This window comes from Xiphophorus couchianus, chromosome 23 (genome assembly GCF_001444195.1).
Source record: "Xiphophorus couchianus chromosome 23, X_couchianus-1.0, whole genome shotgun sequence".
NCBI lineage: Eukaryota > Metazoa > Chordata > Actinopteri > Cyprinodontiformes > Poeciliidae > Xiphophorus > Xiphophorus couchianus.
In genome coordinates this window covers 3,285,681-3,304,315 of record NC_040250.1, presented here as the reverse complement: position 1 = coordinate 3,304,315, position 18,635 = coordinate 3,285,681, and the positions used below count along the sequence as shown (strand labels likewise).

The following is an 18,635-nucleotide window of genomic DNA, read 5'->3' as shown; positions in this document are numbered from 1 at the left end:
ATCCAGCTTTTCCGAGGACATTAGATACAATGTGTTTTCAACCACACCTTGGGCTTAGAGTGTGTTTTTATTCCATTCATCATGGGGAGTACACAGGCTGAAACTTCTGTATGATAGCAAACAAAAGCTTGAATGACTGAATGCTGGAAAAACTCTCAAAGCAGGAAAAATTAGGGCATCCGTTTCTGGAACTCCCTGTAAATGAAAAGGTGAGGTCAAATGACATTTCAGATCGAAAATAGGAGAGGATCAGTAACAATACCTGTTGTTATTCAGATAATGCACAACGACTAGTTTTCATAGATAAGTATCCAGGTACCACAGCAAAATACAGCATATCTTGTCTTTGTTTTGTTTTTAACAGTGGGCGATACGATGCTGGTCAGTCATCAGTTATTGAGGTTTTTCCAATGAAATTAAGACCTATACTTGTTAACTAATTTTAAAGGGAAAATCCAGAAAATGTTGCTGGTTAAGGATTAGAAACGAATCATGGTTAAAAACTACAAGAAAAAATGTTTTGTAATGGCAACTTTACTTTGTCATGACCTACTTTGTATCCAATAACAGAAGTTAAGACAGCATATCTGACATAAGTTATCACAATAAAATCAGTGCTGCAACAAGATAAGAAAAAAAGAGCCATGATAAATAGCAGGGAGGAAGGAAATGTTAACAAAATGAGGGAGTTAATGAATGTTAAGAACAACATCTAGGAAAAGAGTGAAAGTGAATCCAGTCTCTGCTTCTTAAGAAGTGTCTAATCCTCCTTTATGAACAAAAAGCTCAGTTAATGCTTTTTTCCACCCACATTACTGCTCTCTTCACTCTTTATGCCAGTGCCTGTCCTTTAAAAACCACATTAATGTATTTGTCAGGATGAACTGGCCTTTAAAAGCTTCAAAAACAAACTTGTCACATGAAAGATGTATACAGGCTTCAGCAGTCTGCCTGCCTGTCTGTGAACTGTACACTTTCCCTTTGGAAAAATGCATACATCAAACTGAAATGTACGAGGCACATTAATGTAAATTAACTGTTGCAGCTACTTTCAGGAGTCTGAGCTTTAAATGAACTCATGGCACAGCTCTCCCAGCAGATTTAATGAAGCTTTGCAGGCAGCTCAAGATAAAGCAGAACCTGGCAAGATGAATTTTTCATCAGTTTTCACTAGAAGGGAGTCACCCACCCAGAGGAATGCAGCAGCTCCTCATCTATCTGCTCCTCACGGTTGGAAACAGCAGAGGAAAAAAACAGCCAACAACAGGAGGAATGCTGAAGATACTGAACTCAGTCTTGGACCAACACTTTAATCTCAGCAGGCTGGACTGTTTAATCTTGCATCTGCAAGACGGCATTTTGATTTGCAGAATAACTTTAACTCAGCCTGAAGTCTGTTCCAGGTACTTTTAAATACAAGATGAAGTTAGTTGACGGTTTATTGGACAGGTCTGTGCAAAGTAGAGCCAAAATAAGATGCAAAATAAATATCTGTGGTCTTCCCAAACCAAAAAAACCTAAACAGGTAAATAAAAATGATCAGCATTCACCTGCATTCTACTGCCAGTTAAGTTTTTTCCTATCAGAATCTTACAATTTAATCTCCAGTAAAAATGGTATTGATGATTGCAGTGATGAACTATTTTAGTAAACTTTTCTGACCTGCTTTGTTATTTAAGAAGATTTGCTTCTTTTTTTGCTGCAATCTAAATGTGACATTTGGCTCAGGTATTATTGTTATGCTACTGTAGGTTAAACCGAATGACTGAATGTTGGTTAATCCTGTCAGGACCTGACTGGATGTCTGAGGATAAAAAGGCGATTAGTGTCATGGATGAAATCATCTGCCAGAAGTGTTTAAGACTGTAACTTTATGTGTACAATTTAGGCTTTGGACATGGGAATAACCACCATTATAACCAGCAATTTATAGTATTTCTCTATAACATGTGAATAGTCTGCTGTGAGGAAATATTCTTTTGACAACTAAGAAGTATCCATCTTTACAAGGTCTGGAATCTGGAATCATTAGCTATCTTATTTTATAGGACATGACTGACCTGATTTAGAATTATGACAACAATCAAAAATAAAAATAGTCGGTTTGTATGAAATGGCAACATGGCGATATGAACTACAGAACATTGACTGGGAGCATGATAAGACTGGGCTTTGTAATTGCTGTGGTTTAGGCACAATTAGCTTTTCAGAAATATCAGACATTGTAAAGTTAATGGCCTTGACAAACAAAAGGTTTTTGTTTGCTTAAAAAAGATACAGAAATAGAATCATGGCTGACTATGAAATGTTTGATGGAGTTGAGCAAAGTGAGAGTAAATACATCAACTAAAAACTTATTTTTTCTTCAGCCATTTTAAATTTATGAATGGTTTTTGAGATGGGAGGTTGTACATTTAAACTGTTGCTTCTGTGGGATTATATTTTGTATTGTATTTCAATACGGGATTACACTTATTCTTTTATTACAATATGTTAGTCAGCAGGTATTGAGGTTTCTACTAATTAACTGAGTATGATCTGCTCTAAAAGTATCGCGGCCCGGACAGGTTTTGCACCTGCAACTAACAACTCCTTATTAGGAAGCATGACTCGTTAAACCAAAAATGTTAAAAGTAATATTCCAGAAGCAGTTTGCAGATTGAGGTGTGGCTTATATCTATATAACTGCCAGTAATCAGAATATTTACCAGATCTTACTGAATCTTTATATGCATTTTTTCTGTCTGGTCCCCGAAAAATATGTTTTGCATTTTATTAAAGTTAGGTTGATTTTTAACTGCTGACTCATCTTTGATCTGTCACATCATGAACCTGGACGAAGATGTGTGCTCATCTTCAGCAGTCGCTTCCATTTTATCTCAACAAATATAATACCAATGGACATCATACAAATTAAACAAGAAATGTAAGCTATGATCAACTGAATTTAAAAAAAAAGTGTAAAGAGAGTCAGTACCAAATGCTGCTGACATCCAAAACTTCCCCACTAAAATTTGGTTATATCCTGGCACAATTCAGGCTGAATATCTGAGATCTCTTCTTTCAGAATTAATTCAAAATGTTTGATTTCCCAGCACAGACCTGTCTTTTAAGTATAGTTCACATTTGTTTTAGAAGGAGGAGATCACGGCCATTTTAGGAGATTAATGCTGCCCATTCCAGAGTCGGAGGTGTGTTTGGAATTATGGAACACGCAATTCTGTTCATGTTTAAGCTTTTAGTTTGGTTTAAAATTAAGTTGGAAAATTTGAAATGAGCTCTTCATCTTCACTGTTTCATCCACTGTGTTAATGTACCAGTAGGCAGTCACTTGACAAATGACCACTTTCCATCTTAAACTTTGTGATAATTGCAATAAAATTGATTTCTTTATTCTTCAGATGTGTGTGATTACATGTTTCACACACAACAATATAAGCCTTTCATGGTGAATCACACTGCCTGTAAAAAGTACTAAACTCCTTGGATGTTTTACCCTATTATGGATTTTACAAAACAATCATGATAAACAAAATGTGCTTTTTTCACAAAAAACCCTGTAAATTTCAAAATGAAAATTGATTTCTGCAAAATAATTACAATTAAATAAAAATATTTAAAATACAAAACGTGATTATAAAAATATGGACAAAGAGAAACAATTGAACAAAGTGAGAAAGGTAGGATGGCAGATGATTGAAAGAGACAGATTTAAAGAATATAAAAATAATGTTCAATATGAATAATGTGGGAAGAGTCTATGGTTGTTTAGCAGGCAACAGTACAGTGATTTAATGTTGCACTGGTTTGTACAATCTGTGTAACCTTTACAAAAAGAGAGGGGGTGGAAAAAACACAATCAACTGCTCCAACAGCAACCAACCGAATCAACAACGCTGTAACATTTTAAAGTTAAGCTGCGGCTGCCGTGTGTGAAAACATGCATTACTAACAGGCTTATTAAGAGATAAACTTATAAAATAAGCCTGGCCATGAGGGACTCTATGCTTTAGAAGTTAATTCAGCTCTGCTCTGCTAGTAAGGCGAAAAGCAAAGAGCCTGGCCAGCTGGAGGCTGTCATGATTCTTTCTCACAAAGTTATCAGAGGATGCACACAGGCACAGTGAGGAAAGAGATTTATGTCAACAATTATATTCTGCAGAAGTTGTAACATTAATGGAGACAAGGGACTTTGCTCTGCCCTTTATAGTTTCACTCTTGAGTCAAGAAAATGACAGTTTTTATTCAAAGGCTGCTACAATCAATTTTTCTAAATGAGCCAGGGGGCACATGTGAGTATTTGTAAAGAGGTCGCACACATCAATCTGTTTCTAAATAACTGCAACCTTTAGATGAAAGCAACATTAATGCCTTTTCTTCTCTATGATACATCTGTGCTTGTAGAACACAGATTTAGAACAGCAGTTGTTCCAGATTTTATTTTGGCATAAATTTGCAACAATCTGTATTTGCGACCAAAGTTCAGAAGGAAATCTGAGAGTTTGCTACCGTGTTATTTGCAGCTTGTCTATTGGACATGGCTCTATGTGAGTATGTCAGTCAGATGGCAAAATCTGGAGAGCACTGTTGAGGATCACGTCAATTGGCTACAAAAGTGATTAGACTATATATTTTGCCTTATTAGACCCAGGCCCATCCAAGAAGACAGGCACCTTGTCTTCTTGGATGGGCTGTACTGGAACAAAATGTTGTTGTGCTATGTACAATAACAATAAAAACATTCTGATTCTGATTATTTCAAAATATGCAAATCTTTAATCTTTATTCCACAGCCTTTCATTACCAGCTACAGGAAAATACACATTTTTAATTTTAATCAGTGTTGAATATTTTAGCAGTAGATCTGTGCAGTAGAACACAATGTACTTAAAAAATATAACTTTTTAAAAAATAGATACATTATCCAGAACCCTTCTAACAAGCAACCAGCATCATTGTTCACTAAGTTACTTACATACATCACAAAGAAAGACTAAGTGATGCATTTCTCAAACCCTGAGTCTCCTATAGAAATGTCTGTATGCCTGTGATATCACAAATGAAGCATTTCTAACAGTGCCGCTTGGGGTGTCAATAGAAGAAAGGTGCTAAAAGCATTCAAGGAGCAGGTCTTCATCCTTCCACCTGTTGCTATGCAACAAGAGGTTCACTTTTGGATAATAGCTTTAGCATTCCTCTGTTTTACTAAAAAGTTCAACACACAGGTGGTGCTGAGACAGTGAGAAAGAGAAGAATCATGGCCTAAGGATTGATATCCAGTACTTAAGGCTAGGGGTTAATATTTAATCCTTTTGGGTGATTTCAGCAAATCCTTAACCTCAAGAGAATAATTTCCCTGTTTATAAGAAGAAAACATGAGAAGTAGGCATTGAAATGCATGTTCCTCTTAAGATGGCCAACATATAGCTCCAATTATTAAATGCAATCTCTTTTTTCTTAAGGTACCGGTGCTCCTATCAATGTTGTGGTCTGAAAAGAGAAAAAAGGTACAAAAAAGATATCTTGGGCCTGGATACCTCAGTAGGCAGATCAAGATCAAGATTTAACCTTCTTAATTCAAAGACTGGGGCTTCCAGTCTTTGTGTTTTAACTGATGCAAAACGTATCTGCTTTTGTTCCAATGATATGAAGCATCAAGGCGAATGGATGACGGTAAGTTGTGTTGGTGATGTTTTCTTCTTTTCTCAGTTGCTGTCTATTCTGCCACATAATTAAATCAGATAATATGCAACTTATAAAAGTAAAACAGACCAAAGCATTTGATAAGACTTTCAATATTTGGGTAGAGATAATGAAAATTAAATTGATCAAAATTATGAGGAAACTTATCATAATTACTATATTTGCTTATATATTTGCTGGCACATCTTTAGACTAAGAAAAAAAAAAATCAGTCTAATCATGCTGCTGTTCAGTTTCTTCTTCCTTTTCCTGTTACAGTTAATGTTCCAGATAAAAGATAGCAAGGTTGTGTGTGTGTAGGGGCGTGAGCGTGTGGGCGTGTGTGTGGGTGTGTGTGTGTGTGTGTGTGTGTGTGAGAGAGAAAGAATGCCTCTGGGGCTGAATGTTCGTGTCAACGCCGACTTCCCATGAGCCTGCCTGAAAAGCACCTCCGCGCAGGACAAACACTGTTACCACAGAATCTGTATCTATGGAGAGACAATGTGACTTTACTATTCAGTGGAAGACACACAATCAAAGTTACAATACACAGAGAAAGATTTAATTTAAAGCTGCCAACATTGGCTTTGATGACTCAGTAACAACATTCCCACCACAAGCATGAGAAGACTTACTTCTCTCCTAACAAAACAATTATGCACTATTTTGTTTCACATAAAATAATTATGACATACATTTTTTTATTACATTATTTTTGTAATAAAAAATTATGTGAAAAGGTTGAAGGGATATAAATAGTTTTACAAGTTTTATGTACATGCTGCACATAGGTACTGTATGTACGGGAGTGTGGAAAGCTTTTTCGTGTAAACAGCTGAGTCTCTTGGCTAGATAGGCAGCTGGAGTCTCTCTTAATTTCATTTCCATCAGATGAAGTCATGTATAAGAAACACACAGAACAAAGAAACAGCTTATTTACTTGTGCCTTAAATAGGTCCTGATGCCCAATTGCAGTTTTCACAATGCACTGGTAGGAATACGGTGCAATCGGCGTGTTAATAAAGTTAACAATCTCCCCTCATGTGAAAGTCACACTGAAGAGGAGAAATGCTTGACAGAGTGTGTATGAGAGCACTCAAGCAATCACAGGAAGATAAAAATAAATCTGGGGTGCATGGCAGCAGGACAGACAGTAATAAAGCATGTTATATTGCACAGGGGCTCCATGTAATCCTGACTGCTCACTTTAAGAAATGACACCATAAATCAAGTGTTCTGAGGCTTTAGTCTGCTAAGTGAGTTTGGCTCTACTTTCTAAATGTACTTCTTTGCATGCAAATCAAGGCAGCAGATTAGAGCCTGTTCTGTGATAAATACAAATATATAACATAAAAAAGGGAGGAGGGGGACTGACAAATCATTTTTACATTTGCATTTTGTTTGGCTGCTCTTTTACCCCTCAGGCTGCAGTAAAGGACCAGAGGTCTGTGTGGTGAGCGGATTGGCTCTGTAGCCAGACCAAGTAAACAAAACCCCAGATTATCATCAGCTAATGAAGGCTGAAGCCCTGCCACAGAGATGACAGTGAAAGACAAGACTAGTGACCTGCACAGTGTGAAGAGTAAGCAATCAGAGGAAACAACCTGGAAACCCACTGGATGACAAACAGCATTAAAAAGGGCCAAATTATATTTCAGCTGATGCTATTATCCAGATATATGGAGTATTCTAAACAAACTGACATAATTATGGTGTGGATATATTCAGATTTTATTATTCACAAGAAGGAAGTTAAGATTCACAACAGCTATAGCATAATAGTGCCATGGGAGCAGCAGTAGAAAAAATATTATTTTATGTGTAGATGGTTTTGAAGGAGGCAGCTGCTGCTTCACAGTGCAGCTGAGCTGCTTGGAAAATAATCAGAACAACACATGAGTTTGACCTCAGGCCACTACATGACAGATCATTTAAAAATACTCTATTATGAGTTCTAATACGTTTGTGCTGTATTTTAGCTCCAAAGGAAAATGTGTGAGAAATTTTGAAGGCAGTAAGAAGATTTCTTCAAAATGTTTAACTGCCTTCTCAGCATAAAAATATAGATTTTTCCAAAATCACTATAAACTTCTAGAAACTGCAATGGAAAAACAGAACAGCCTGTAATGGCTGCCAGCAAAGATTTTGGTAAAAGACAAAAGAGAGAGAGAGGTTCTTTTTAAATCATGTGTTGTATCTGTGTGGGCTGGATTTTAAAAGCTTATTAGAATATAACATGCAGCACATGCCCAGTATTGCTTCCTGTCTGAGAAACCACAAAACAGTAGAGCCTCTTTAATGCAGCTTTTTACATGTTTTACTCTGTCAGGCCCATTTACATAAACTTGAAATGTGTGCAGAAGTTCTTCAAGATTGAGAGCAGATGGTTAATATCATTGAAGAAAACCTAAGCTTTGCTAAAATTTTTAGACAAGCTAATGTTCCACCTCAGGTCACTACACGACAGATAACTTAAAAATAGTCAGTTATGATATGGAATACAATCTGGAGCACATATTACACTTATCACATACTAAAATACATTTTAATTTTCACTCTGTTAAAAGTACACTTCTGTTGAATGATTTCTTTTTGTTTCTTTTTATGAACTTACCATTGTTTCTTCGTTCAGATCCTACATCCAGGACTGATGTTTGGGAGTGGTCAAGCCAGAACTTCCTGTTTTATCATGTCACTGATTACATCACTGAGTGCAACCAAATGGAGGGTTTACTGTTTTAAGAATTACCGGTATTTATTTTGTTCAAAGTAACAATTTGAGCTTCTCTGTATGTATATTATATATTGGAAACCATTTTGCTGTGTAAGTGAGTTTGTAGATTAAATCAATAATTGTATTTCTATTGTTTGGTTTAATCCATTTTTTAACAACAACTGTGGCTTCAGACGGATTATTGCGAGACAAGAATTAATCATTTCCTTTATTAAGTAAAATTGACAGAAAACAAGATGTCTTGTTGGTGAATAAAATCCACCAACAAGAAACTCAAATGTCTGTTAATGTTTTCCTATCATCATCTTTGATACATGTTTACATTACAAAAGGGAAGCATCAAAATCTAAGGATCTTAAAAGGTATTTTAAAACTGCTCTGCCTACATATACACAAAGATTGGCAGATATGATGTCCTATCAGTAAAAAGTGACAATCACTTACATTTAAAATTTTTAGAACTGTCTTATTTTTTTAGAAATATGTTTTAAAATCTTTGACCGTGCTCTGATGCATAACTCCTAAGATTGCTGTATTTTGTTGTTGCTGAACTCTTATTGCAGCACAGTGGGTCACAGTGGAGATGATATTTTTTGCTTCTCTCTAATGAAAATTAAATAGGAAAATATTTACATTAAAAATGTCTTAATCGACTGCATTTCATTCACAATAACTTTTTTTAAGGAAATGTAAACACTGGAATGTACTTCCAGTGCAGGTGAATAGAGATAAAAGGAAAGAACAAAGCAGATATATTCATAGATGTAACTGCAGATGTTACGTATTTTGGCATTTTATTCACAGAATTTTAAACTGTTCAGCTACAGATGAAATAATTCTGCTTTTTCCCCTTAAGATAAGGCCAAACAACCTGGTTCACTCAGTAAGGCAGAAGCCATGCAAGCACATTCATAGCCCAGTGGTCCACTAAGGATTAATCCTGCTTCCCACTATTGAGTATTCCTGACATGCAGCTTGTCAGTTTGAGATAAACTGGACTCTCCTAAAATCCTGTATGAGTTTTCACACAGCCAGCTTCCTGTGAGACATCCCTCTCAGTTAAACAGACACTCTGTTGCTGAGTGAAGGCAACAAGGACCTCATGGACACGTCTGACAGGAGGCAGCAAGAGCAGACAGAGATGGACTCTTAAGAGTAAAGTCATTGTGTTTGGCATTGGCAGGTTGACCTCTTATCAAAACACATCTGCATCTAAAAATCACCATGTCCCTGAAGTTGATTCATAGCGGGCTCCACTGCTCTTACCAATGAAGCGGAACAAGGCAACAGAGAATGCATGACTTGACATCTATTTAGCAGGCCTGGGCCGCTTGCTTCGTCTCACCCTCGCCTCTCCTGCTTGGCTTCCCAAGCCTGACCCAAATATGACGTACCCGAATGAACCGGAGCAGCACCCGGGAAAGTGACAGCTCTTTCTCCAGCAAGCTCCTCTGATTTCTTTCTGATTTTTATTCCTTCTCCTTTCTGCGGATTAGAAAAGCTCAGCTGATACACGCACAGCCATTCTTGAAGGAATGATCTTTTGATCAGTTTTGATTTTTCTTCTGTACTTTCATTCAGTAAATGTTCTCATCTACTCTCGATAAAGTAGCAGTGAGCTTAAGCTGGTGGTGACATTATTGTATTTCCTTAAAATGTTCACTTTATCTTAATACTGAGGTCTTACTTGGTCTGCTAATATAGTAAAAAAAAAAAAAACCTTTCCAAATAAGATCCATAACTCTTTCCTCATAATCTAAAAGCTGTAAGTTCAACCTATTGAGTTACCCTTTTCAAATACAAATCCTCAGTTCTACCCAGAACTGCAGGTTTAAAGGCTTTACAGTTCAGGTCAGGTTACATTATGAGAGCCTCATTTGATTTATTATTATTTTTTTCTTGTATTGAACCAAATAAAACCCTATTGAGGTGTGAAATAAAGCGACAGGTCCCTATTTTCAAGAGGACCAGGGCAGAAAACTGCAACACATTACAACCTGGTTACACAAAAGTAAACCAGATTAAAACATATGCACAAGTTAAAAACAAATTACAAAACAGTTCAAAAATATTATTGTTTGAAATCAAAAGTGTGCAACTCTTTGTAAATATCCCTGTGAAGTACTTTTAATTGTAAGTATAAAAAGGCATAGTACAAGTACTATGCCCACTCTGATTTCATGAAGTGTAATTAATTTGATCCAATCTTTATCAGCAAATCAAACCCCAAGAGAACAAAAAACATAAATTCCATATTGTCAAAAATGAAGGAAAGTGGCGAGTTACGTGTTCAAACAACTAAATACATCATTGCTTCTTAAAAAAATTTCATTAAAGTGGTAAGTGCAATAAAAGCAGGAGTTTGGGCTTATATGCTACCTTGTAAAGGCAACCATTGCTGTCCATCAGTCTGACTAGGGTAATAACACTATTTCCAAACTGTTTGAAGTCTAGCATCCTACAGACAGAGAAAATCTTCACAAGTCTAAAACATTTCAGATCAAATGTCATTCTTCCTATGAGTGAATTTCTTAGCAATCCATTTCATGCAAATATCACAGTCTACAGGCCTCACTTAGTATAACAGGTAATTAGATAAAACTTGACAATTCTGGTTCTTTTGGAAGGATGGAATTATCTCTATCTGTAAAACAAATTGGCATCACATCTTCAGTTTGCAGAGTTTCACAGCAAAATTTCTAGAAAAATGCCCCTTTGCACAAATGAGGCCAAGCTAGAGACTTTAGCAAAAAAACAGACACGCATTTCAGCTCAAACGCCTCATGTCAACTGTCGAGCATGGTGGTGGAGTGGTGGTGATTTGGGCTTATTTTGCACCTTCTGCTCGAACCATGAAACCCTTGAAATATCTGAGATCTTCATGACCCAAATCTGGGTCATGCAGGCAATGACTCATTGTTGTATAAAGGAGAGTGAGCCAACATCCCTACAAAATGATGTGAAAGACTGATAAAACAAATACTTAAAGTTATTGTTAGTTTTTAAAACGTAAACTATGTTGAAATCTGTTGTGTTATAAACTGATAACATGTAATTATTATTATTATTATTATTATTATGTAATGATGCATATCATCCCTGAAGTAACAGAGTGCGTAGTTTGATGGTAGTCTGAATGCCCTTGAGAAGTTCCCAAACTCTGGACTGACAAGAGAGACACACCAAACACTGCATGTGGGTCACAACAGGGGTTCTAGGAGCCTGGATAACAGCTCATTATGTATTCTCTTTTGAAAGCACAAAACATATCCAACTGGAGTTTTCAAATACAGGAATATTATGAGGACTGAGTAATTGTCTACTTCTCTATTGCCGGAATTTAAATATGGTAAATGGACTGAACTTATATAGCAATTTGGGGTTAAGCCCAGGGGCATAAAAACATGTGGCAAGAGGAAACTTTCACTGATTTTTGTTACACAATGGTGATGGAGGATGCAGTAATGATTATGTTCAGATATTGTGTTTACAAAAAGTAAGAAGAACTGAAATTATATATCTGAAAATTAAGGTAAACTTTGACCTGTTTTATTTAATCTTTGTTTAATTATTTTTTCTGTTCAAAGCAATAAGCCTGACAGGCAGTAAGAACAGCAAACCTCTCAGACTGCACTGGTGCAAAACACCTATGCAGTTTAAGTACAACAAGATATACTGTACGCTGACATTGTGACCTAACTTTATCATCAATGATGCTCACCATCTTGCAAAATCTCACGTATATCCTCTTAACACTGCTTCCCCAAATCTCCTGCAAGAAAGACTGCTCTGCTCCAACGGGAAGTTGAGGTTTTCAGTACTCCTAGGAAAAGCAGAACTAACTGACGATTCTTTTAGAGGAATATGAGTGGACAAATACAGCTGCCCTGTCTGTAATAAACTCACAATTTGCTGCTGAGGATGTTTGCATGTGAAGGTTGCTGCTGAAGCGACAGGGTGACAGTAACTTCTTTCTCTGTCTTTGAAGTGACAGTGACTTTTTTGGCCATTATATTTTCTTTCAAGAATACTGTTTGGAAATGAAACTTAAAAAAACAAACAAACAAAAAAAAAACAGCTTTCCTGATACAGGTGTGTATATCTTTCCTTTCAGTGTTTTTTTTCTTTACATCTGCCCATGTTATCTTTTTCGGAGCCTTCAGAAAGACCCCAGACACGTGGATCCATTTGTAGGGACCCACCATGTATTTTAAGGTTGTTATGTGTATTCAAAGAGCTACAGCTGCAAGCATTAAATTAAAGTGCTGTACATTCGTTCTTTTTGTGTTTTAAAAATGGAGCTTGATCGTTACCACAAATCTGATGCAGCAGCCGTGGCTTAAATGCAAGACAAACCTTTCCGATGACAGCATCAGTGTGTTTCCTCAACCAAAAATATGAGATGCATCTGACTTTATAATGAAAAAGTGACTCAAAGATCAATTTTTTCCAGCCAGGATTAAATAATCTATATCAAGAGAGCATGGAGGAAATACGTACAGTTTCCTGACTAAACGTTTTTTTTCTCAGACTGAAATTCAAATATGGTTTATTTTTGCAACATTTTTTACAGTAGTATAGAAATTAATATATTATTAAATTAAGAAAAGTGATAAATGTGCAGAAGTCTGATTTCCTCTTCCAGCTTTAGTCATAAATGGATGTGGACACTTCCTTGCTTAGTTATTTAAATACAAAAAGGTCACTTACACCACAACTAAATGGACATAGAAATGAACGCAGGCGAAATGAAGCACAATTTTACTGAATGTGACATTTTGATGTGACACATAGGCCATGTTTTGAGTCATTCAATCCTGCGTGGAAATGATCGGGACAAAGACGCAGATGGTGCGCGATATGTTGTCAGTTTGCTTGAACAGCTTCTGAAAGCCAAAAGTAGTGCATGACACAGCCATCATCTGTTGCCAGAATGAAACTAAATGATCGCTTAATGCCTTTTCTCTTATTGATGTCTAATTTTCACCTCATTAGCACAAAATTCAGCTTCGTGCACAGCCTTTGCACATGACTGCAATTATTCTAAACTTCAGAATTTCAATATGTTTTGTAAGATAACTGGTAAAATCACAAAATAAGACAAAAGAAATCCTCTGTTTCACCTCATGGCCCTACATCTACATATGTTTGCATTGGTATCAACAGTTTTCCAAACCTTTCTGTGTTTTAAAGGAAGGACAAAGCAGAAGAGGTGGGAAACACAAAGATGCTGTGCAAATACGCCGACAGCAGAGGCAACTGGCATAACATTTTCAGAAAGACTTGGCTCTCATTTAAAGAATACATCAAACATTTAAAAGTGACAGAGGTCCAGAGATTACCTGTTCAACCTGCACCTGATTGGTCATTATGAAGTGTGTCTGCATCTATTGCTGATGGTGCAAGTTAATTGTTATTGACTGTAGAAAATGTTGGTATGAATATTATTTGTGTTTTTGTTGTTTTGCTTTTTTGTGTCATTATTCCACATATCATTCAGTCTTAAGTATTTTGGGATGTGCTGTGAGTTTTCGTATGCACAGCACACGCACATGTATGAAAATGCACACATAAAGTATGGAAACACTTTAAATGCATTGTTCAGTTTATCAGCAGACAAGTTTAATGAAATTGCAAGACAGGGAAAATAAACCCTGTTTTTTGTTTACCCTGTAGAAGAAGCTTTTTAATTATATACTTTATGTGTAAATAAAGAGAGAGGCAAACAGTCCTGAGAGTTTCAGACCAGCTATTCACCTGTCAAAGCCTACTTAGCTCTGTGCTGTGGTGACGCGTTGCCTCTGGCTTTATGTTGGAGGCAAGTAAGAAAATGTGTCCTTAAGCTTCACTCTGCGATTACTGTCAGTACAACGACATGTCACCATGTGACAGCTGGAAACCGCAGCACTGGAACCATTTACATCACTTTCTGCCATGCAGATGCTGCTACAGTATAACTGGACTAAGGATAATGTACAAATGTACAGTCAGTTCATCAAAAGACTGCCCTTTAATATTTTACAGATGCAAAATACATTTAATATCATTCAGGGTGGATGGATTAAATGTCAAATGATCCAATAAAAGCCCTGCATTCTTTTATACAAGTTAAATTCTTGTTAGGGATTTAATCTGAACATATACCTATAGCTGACCTGCTGTTGGCTGACACAACTCAAGTTACAACAGCCGTAAAGAAACCTCCACCACTCTGAAATTGTTTATGCGGCAGCATTTTTGATTCCTGAGAAAAAGAAAAGGTTACATAGAGTGACAGGTGCATTTGATTTGTATGGGTTGTGAGAATATCATGACTGTGTTATCTGCTAATGATGCTAACGTTGGCATCTCCTTCTGAGTTTTCGACTGGTGCTAAGCTAAAGAGCTATTTTACAGTTCTAAACAGTCTCAACTGTATTTTATCAACTCGGGTTGGAAATCTAAAATAGCTAGACTATGCTATGCTTGCACCTCAGGTTTTTATGTAAAATTCAGTTTTTATATTCGCTAAGAGCTGCTTTTATGATCTTTTTCTCTGCGGTTGTTCATTGGGTCATTTTAATTTGAACTTCATCAGAATCCAATATGAACAGTCTGTAAAACCAGAAGTGATCTGCACATACAGAATGCTGTTGAGAGAAATAAACATGGATGATGCACATGCCAGCTGGAGTCTATCAGTTTTGAAATTGATACAATTATGACTGATTATGGGTTTAGAAAATGATCAAGCAACAATTTTAATAACTACTGAATTGAAGCGACTGAAGAATATTCTAAGCCTTGGAGCTTGTTACTCAAGCTCCAAGGCTGTTCGTTCCCATCTTGCCACAAACAAACCAACAGAAGCATTGAGTCGTGTTCAGACACACAGCACTGTGATAAATCCAGCTTCTCTAGTTTCAGCGTGTTGGTGCAGCGCTGAAACACATGACTCCAGAAAAAAAACAGGACTAAAGCTGTGACAAGATGCACAGCGACATAAAGACAACTTGCACTGGCACAGATTTTCATTGAAGCTGAAGGTTTTTATCTGCCAAGGAATTTTTACTTCTCTTTAAAAATTTGGCAGTTCAGTTTTGTGGTTCGTGGTTGGTTGTGGAAAAACTTTAAGCACATATTAAAGATTTTGAGAAAGAGTTGTGGTTTGTGGTTTGACTATCTGACAGTCTTGATAACGTCTCCTTCACACAAGCAGTTGTATTTTCTCAATGTATGCCTTTGTAGGTTTGGTTGCAGTCTTTTAGCAACTAAAAATGCATCACTTATTCAATCGATAATGATTAATTATTCAATGAATTTCAAGGCTTTGGGGAATATTTCCTTATTTATCAAAATGTTAAATAGTAATTTACATTACAACAATAATGGTATATTAGAAAAGCAGAGCTTCTTTTCATTAGACACAGGATATAAATGTGAGGTGGTGAGATATCGACACTATCTGAATTGTAAATTTAGGCCTCTGTGGGGGATCTTCAAAGTCCCTGATGGTAATCTCCCCAGATGTTCCTGCTGCTCAGGAAATCTCTAATTAGAAACATTTTCACCAGAAGGCAGAAAAATATTACAATAATGTCTCACAATTCACTTTTGTTCTGAATTTCTGCACTAAGAGAGACGCCCTGTCCAACAGAGATGCTTCATTGTGTCACCATCTTACACTCTGTATTCTACTTTGCTCAAGGACACTTCAGCCCAGCAGATGTTTGCTGTCCAGAGGCTCGAGCTGCAACCTTCCAGTTGGAGGACACTCTCTGTTATCACTTTTGCAGTATGTTGCTGTCTGACACCGCCCACAGCATCGCCCAGCCACCCCTGTGTGTCGCGAACTACCTGTGGGCGCATGCAGATTACTTTTTGGCTCTGGCTTTTATTCTGCTTTTTTCCAGTGAAGATAAACCTTTAAGAGAGGGCAGGCTTGGCTGAATTCAAGGTCAGAACCCTGCAACCAAAAGAAGAAAAAAAACCCACAACCTTATCTGCTTTTCTCAAATTTTTCAGAAAATGTTAGCTTTTAAAATATAGCATTTATATAGATATAATAAAGATGGTGAAGCATGTAATTGTCTTGAAATGTTTATTTTCCCTACAAAAAAAGCTAAAATGCTGTGAATGCAGCTTAATCCAGAACTACCCATTAGTTCTGCTTCTAAGTTGGTTCTTGTGTAATTTAATCCACTACAAACATATGAACCGGCTTCTGTCAGCAATAATCAGCAGAAATAATCACACTATGTTTTAAATTTGTTGAGCAACATGCATACAATACACAAATAATGTGACTGGTAAGGAGTCAAGACAGATGGAATACAGGAATTCTGGATAAAAATCATGAATAATAAAGAAATTGCGATGTAGCTTATCGCCATATCTGTATCTGAAACTCAAAATCACAGGAGATTCAGGCTCCTATTATTCTAAAGAACCTGATGTTCTGCCTTACAGACAGGTACAACATTCCTGTTTTCAGGCACTGTAGAAAAATGTCTCTAAAAGTTATTTTCTTCCAGTATTTTATCCAAAGAACACAAAGTACTAGAGCAGAAAAAACATCTCCATTATTTTTCATCATTATTATCTATCTGAAGCAGCTCATTACTACTTGGCATGTCTGTTATGTGCCTGAATGTAATTCATAATTTTGTTGAAATTAACAGCAACCACTTGCTCCGGGAATGGACCAGTATGCTAAAAAAGACATGAATTTACTTTTTATAGAGCTGAACTCAAGGTACCCAACAGACACACAATTATGGTATAAATTATGGTATTAATATATATATATTTTTGGCAAAATTCTTACTGAATATTTATTCATTCTTCTTATCAAAAGCTCCCTATTCACACCCACTTACATAATTGTTGAAATATCTTTTCTCAACACTTTTCAGCAGAGCTGAAGTATGGTTCAGGAGGGAGAGAAACAGGATTACAATGGGTCAAACACTATTTCCATAATGGTCAAATTAAAGTTGCTTCAGTGTAACAATGATAGATGCTTGGCCCTTAGGCTGTTATTCTAACCCATTTCCTTTTTGGGGGAGGGGATGACAGATGGCTTCAGATAGTTGAGAATTTGACACAATTGGGTATTAAATTTTAAATATGATCCAAAACATTATTTTCCATCTTTAAAAATGGAAAAGTATGGAGTATTCGTACATTTGGGTGTGAATAAGTTTGACTCTGTGAAAAGCTTGTGGAGCAGTTCTAACTTAAGGACCTCATTAAAATCTTTTGTTTAATCATTCCTCCATGAAGAAACAATGTTTTAATCGTGCTGTCAAAAGCTTAGAATTAATATGGTATTCAACATCTATGATAATTGGATTGAAGCTTCTCATTGGTATTGTAAAACTCATGACACCGTTTCTGAAAAGATTATATGCCTGAATTCTCCACTACAAACTCATGGTTGCAGCACATTCATCATGAGGGAATTTCCAGCGCCACTAAGATGTATTGCTTATATTAAAATTTTATCCTTTATTGATGTCTCTTTCTTAGGACATATAAAAGAAAAAATAAAATCCCAGCAACTTTTCATTCCTAGTCATGCATCTCATAAAGTCCATTATTTTTATCTTTGTTCCTGCTTAGAAATCATCTCAAGTATTTTAGTTTCTTGAATCTTTTCTGTGTTGTCCTCTGAACATCAAACCTTTTGAAATGAGAGTTAAACAGCAAACTTGTTGTGAAACCTGGCTCAAAAACACTGCTCTGATGACAGACACCCTGTAACCCTGGAGACTGTAACTTTCTTTGAATTAGTGCCAAATATCTCCCTCATCCTCCTGTGGTTTGGATTCTATGTAAACCTGATTTAGCGACGAGAGGGAACGGAGACACTAATGAGAACTCGCTTTTCAACAGGGATCTGCAGCCTGATGGTGACTGGAGTGTCTCCCACAGGGATGAGATGATAAAGACGGAGCTTAATGCACCTCTGTTGTCAAGTGGAGGCTGACTTACAGAAAGATTAACTTTAAGACATGAGAAACTGAATTAAAGAAACCAAAATCACATTAAATGCAAAGTTTATATTAGTTATTTCTACCTTCAAGACTATTTATGGGGGAAACAATTCTTTAACCACAGTATGTTGTAGTTTTTTCTGTATTTCATGTCTCAGCCTGAAATCTAGCGATTTTGGAAAGAACAATTAGAAAGATTTCAACTTAGAGATGTGTAATAGTCCACAAGGTCAGATGTTGGG

At 36.5% G+C, this 18,635-nt stretch overlaps 1 protein-coding gene across 17 annotated transcripts in view; it reads right to left on the bottom strand.

Moving 5' to 3' along the window:
- prom1a (prominin 1a) overlaps positions 1 to 18,635 on the bottom strand; it is a 61,223-nt gene that overhangs the window by 39,265 nt on the left and 3,323 nt on the right. Inside the window, exon 1 of one of the 17 annotated variants that reach the window (XM_028008180.1) lies at positions 8,297 to 8,366. The exons of 15 other annotated variants lie outside the window; for them this stretch is intronic. The gene's annotated coding sequence lies outside the window, so the exon portion shown is untranslated. Of the gene's footprint in view, positions 1 to 8,296; positions 8,367 to 18,635 lie in introns of those variants that run through there. One more of the 17 variants, XM_028008181.1, reaches the window with a different exon arrangement.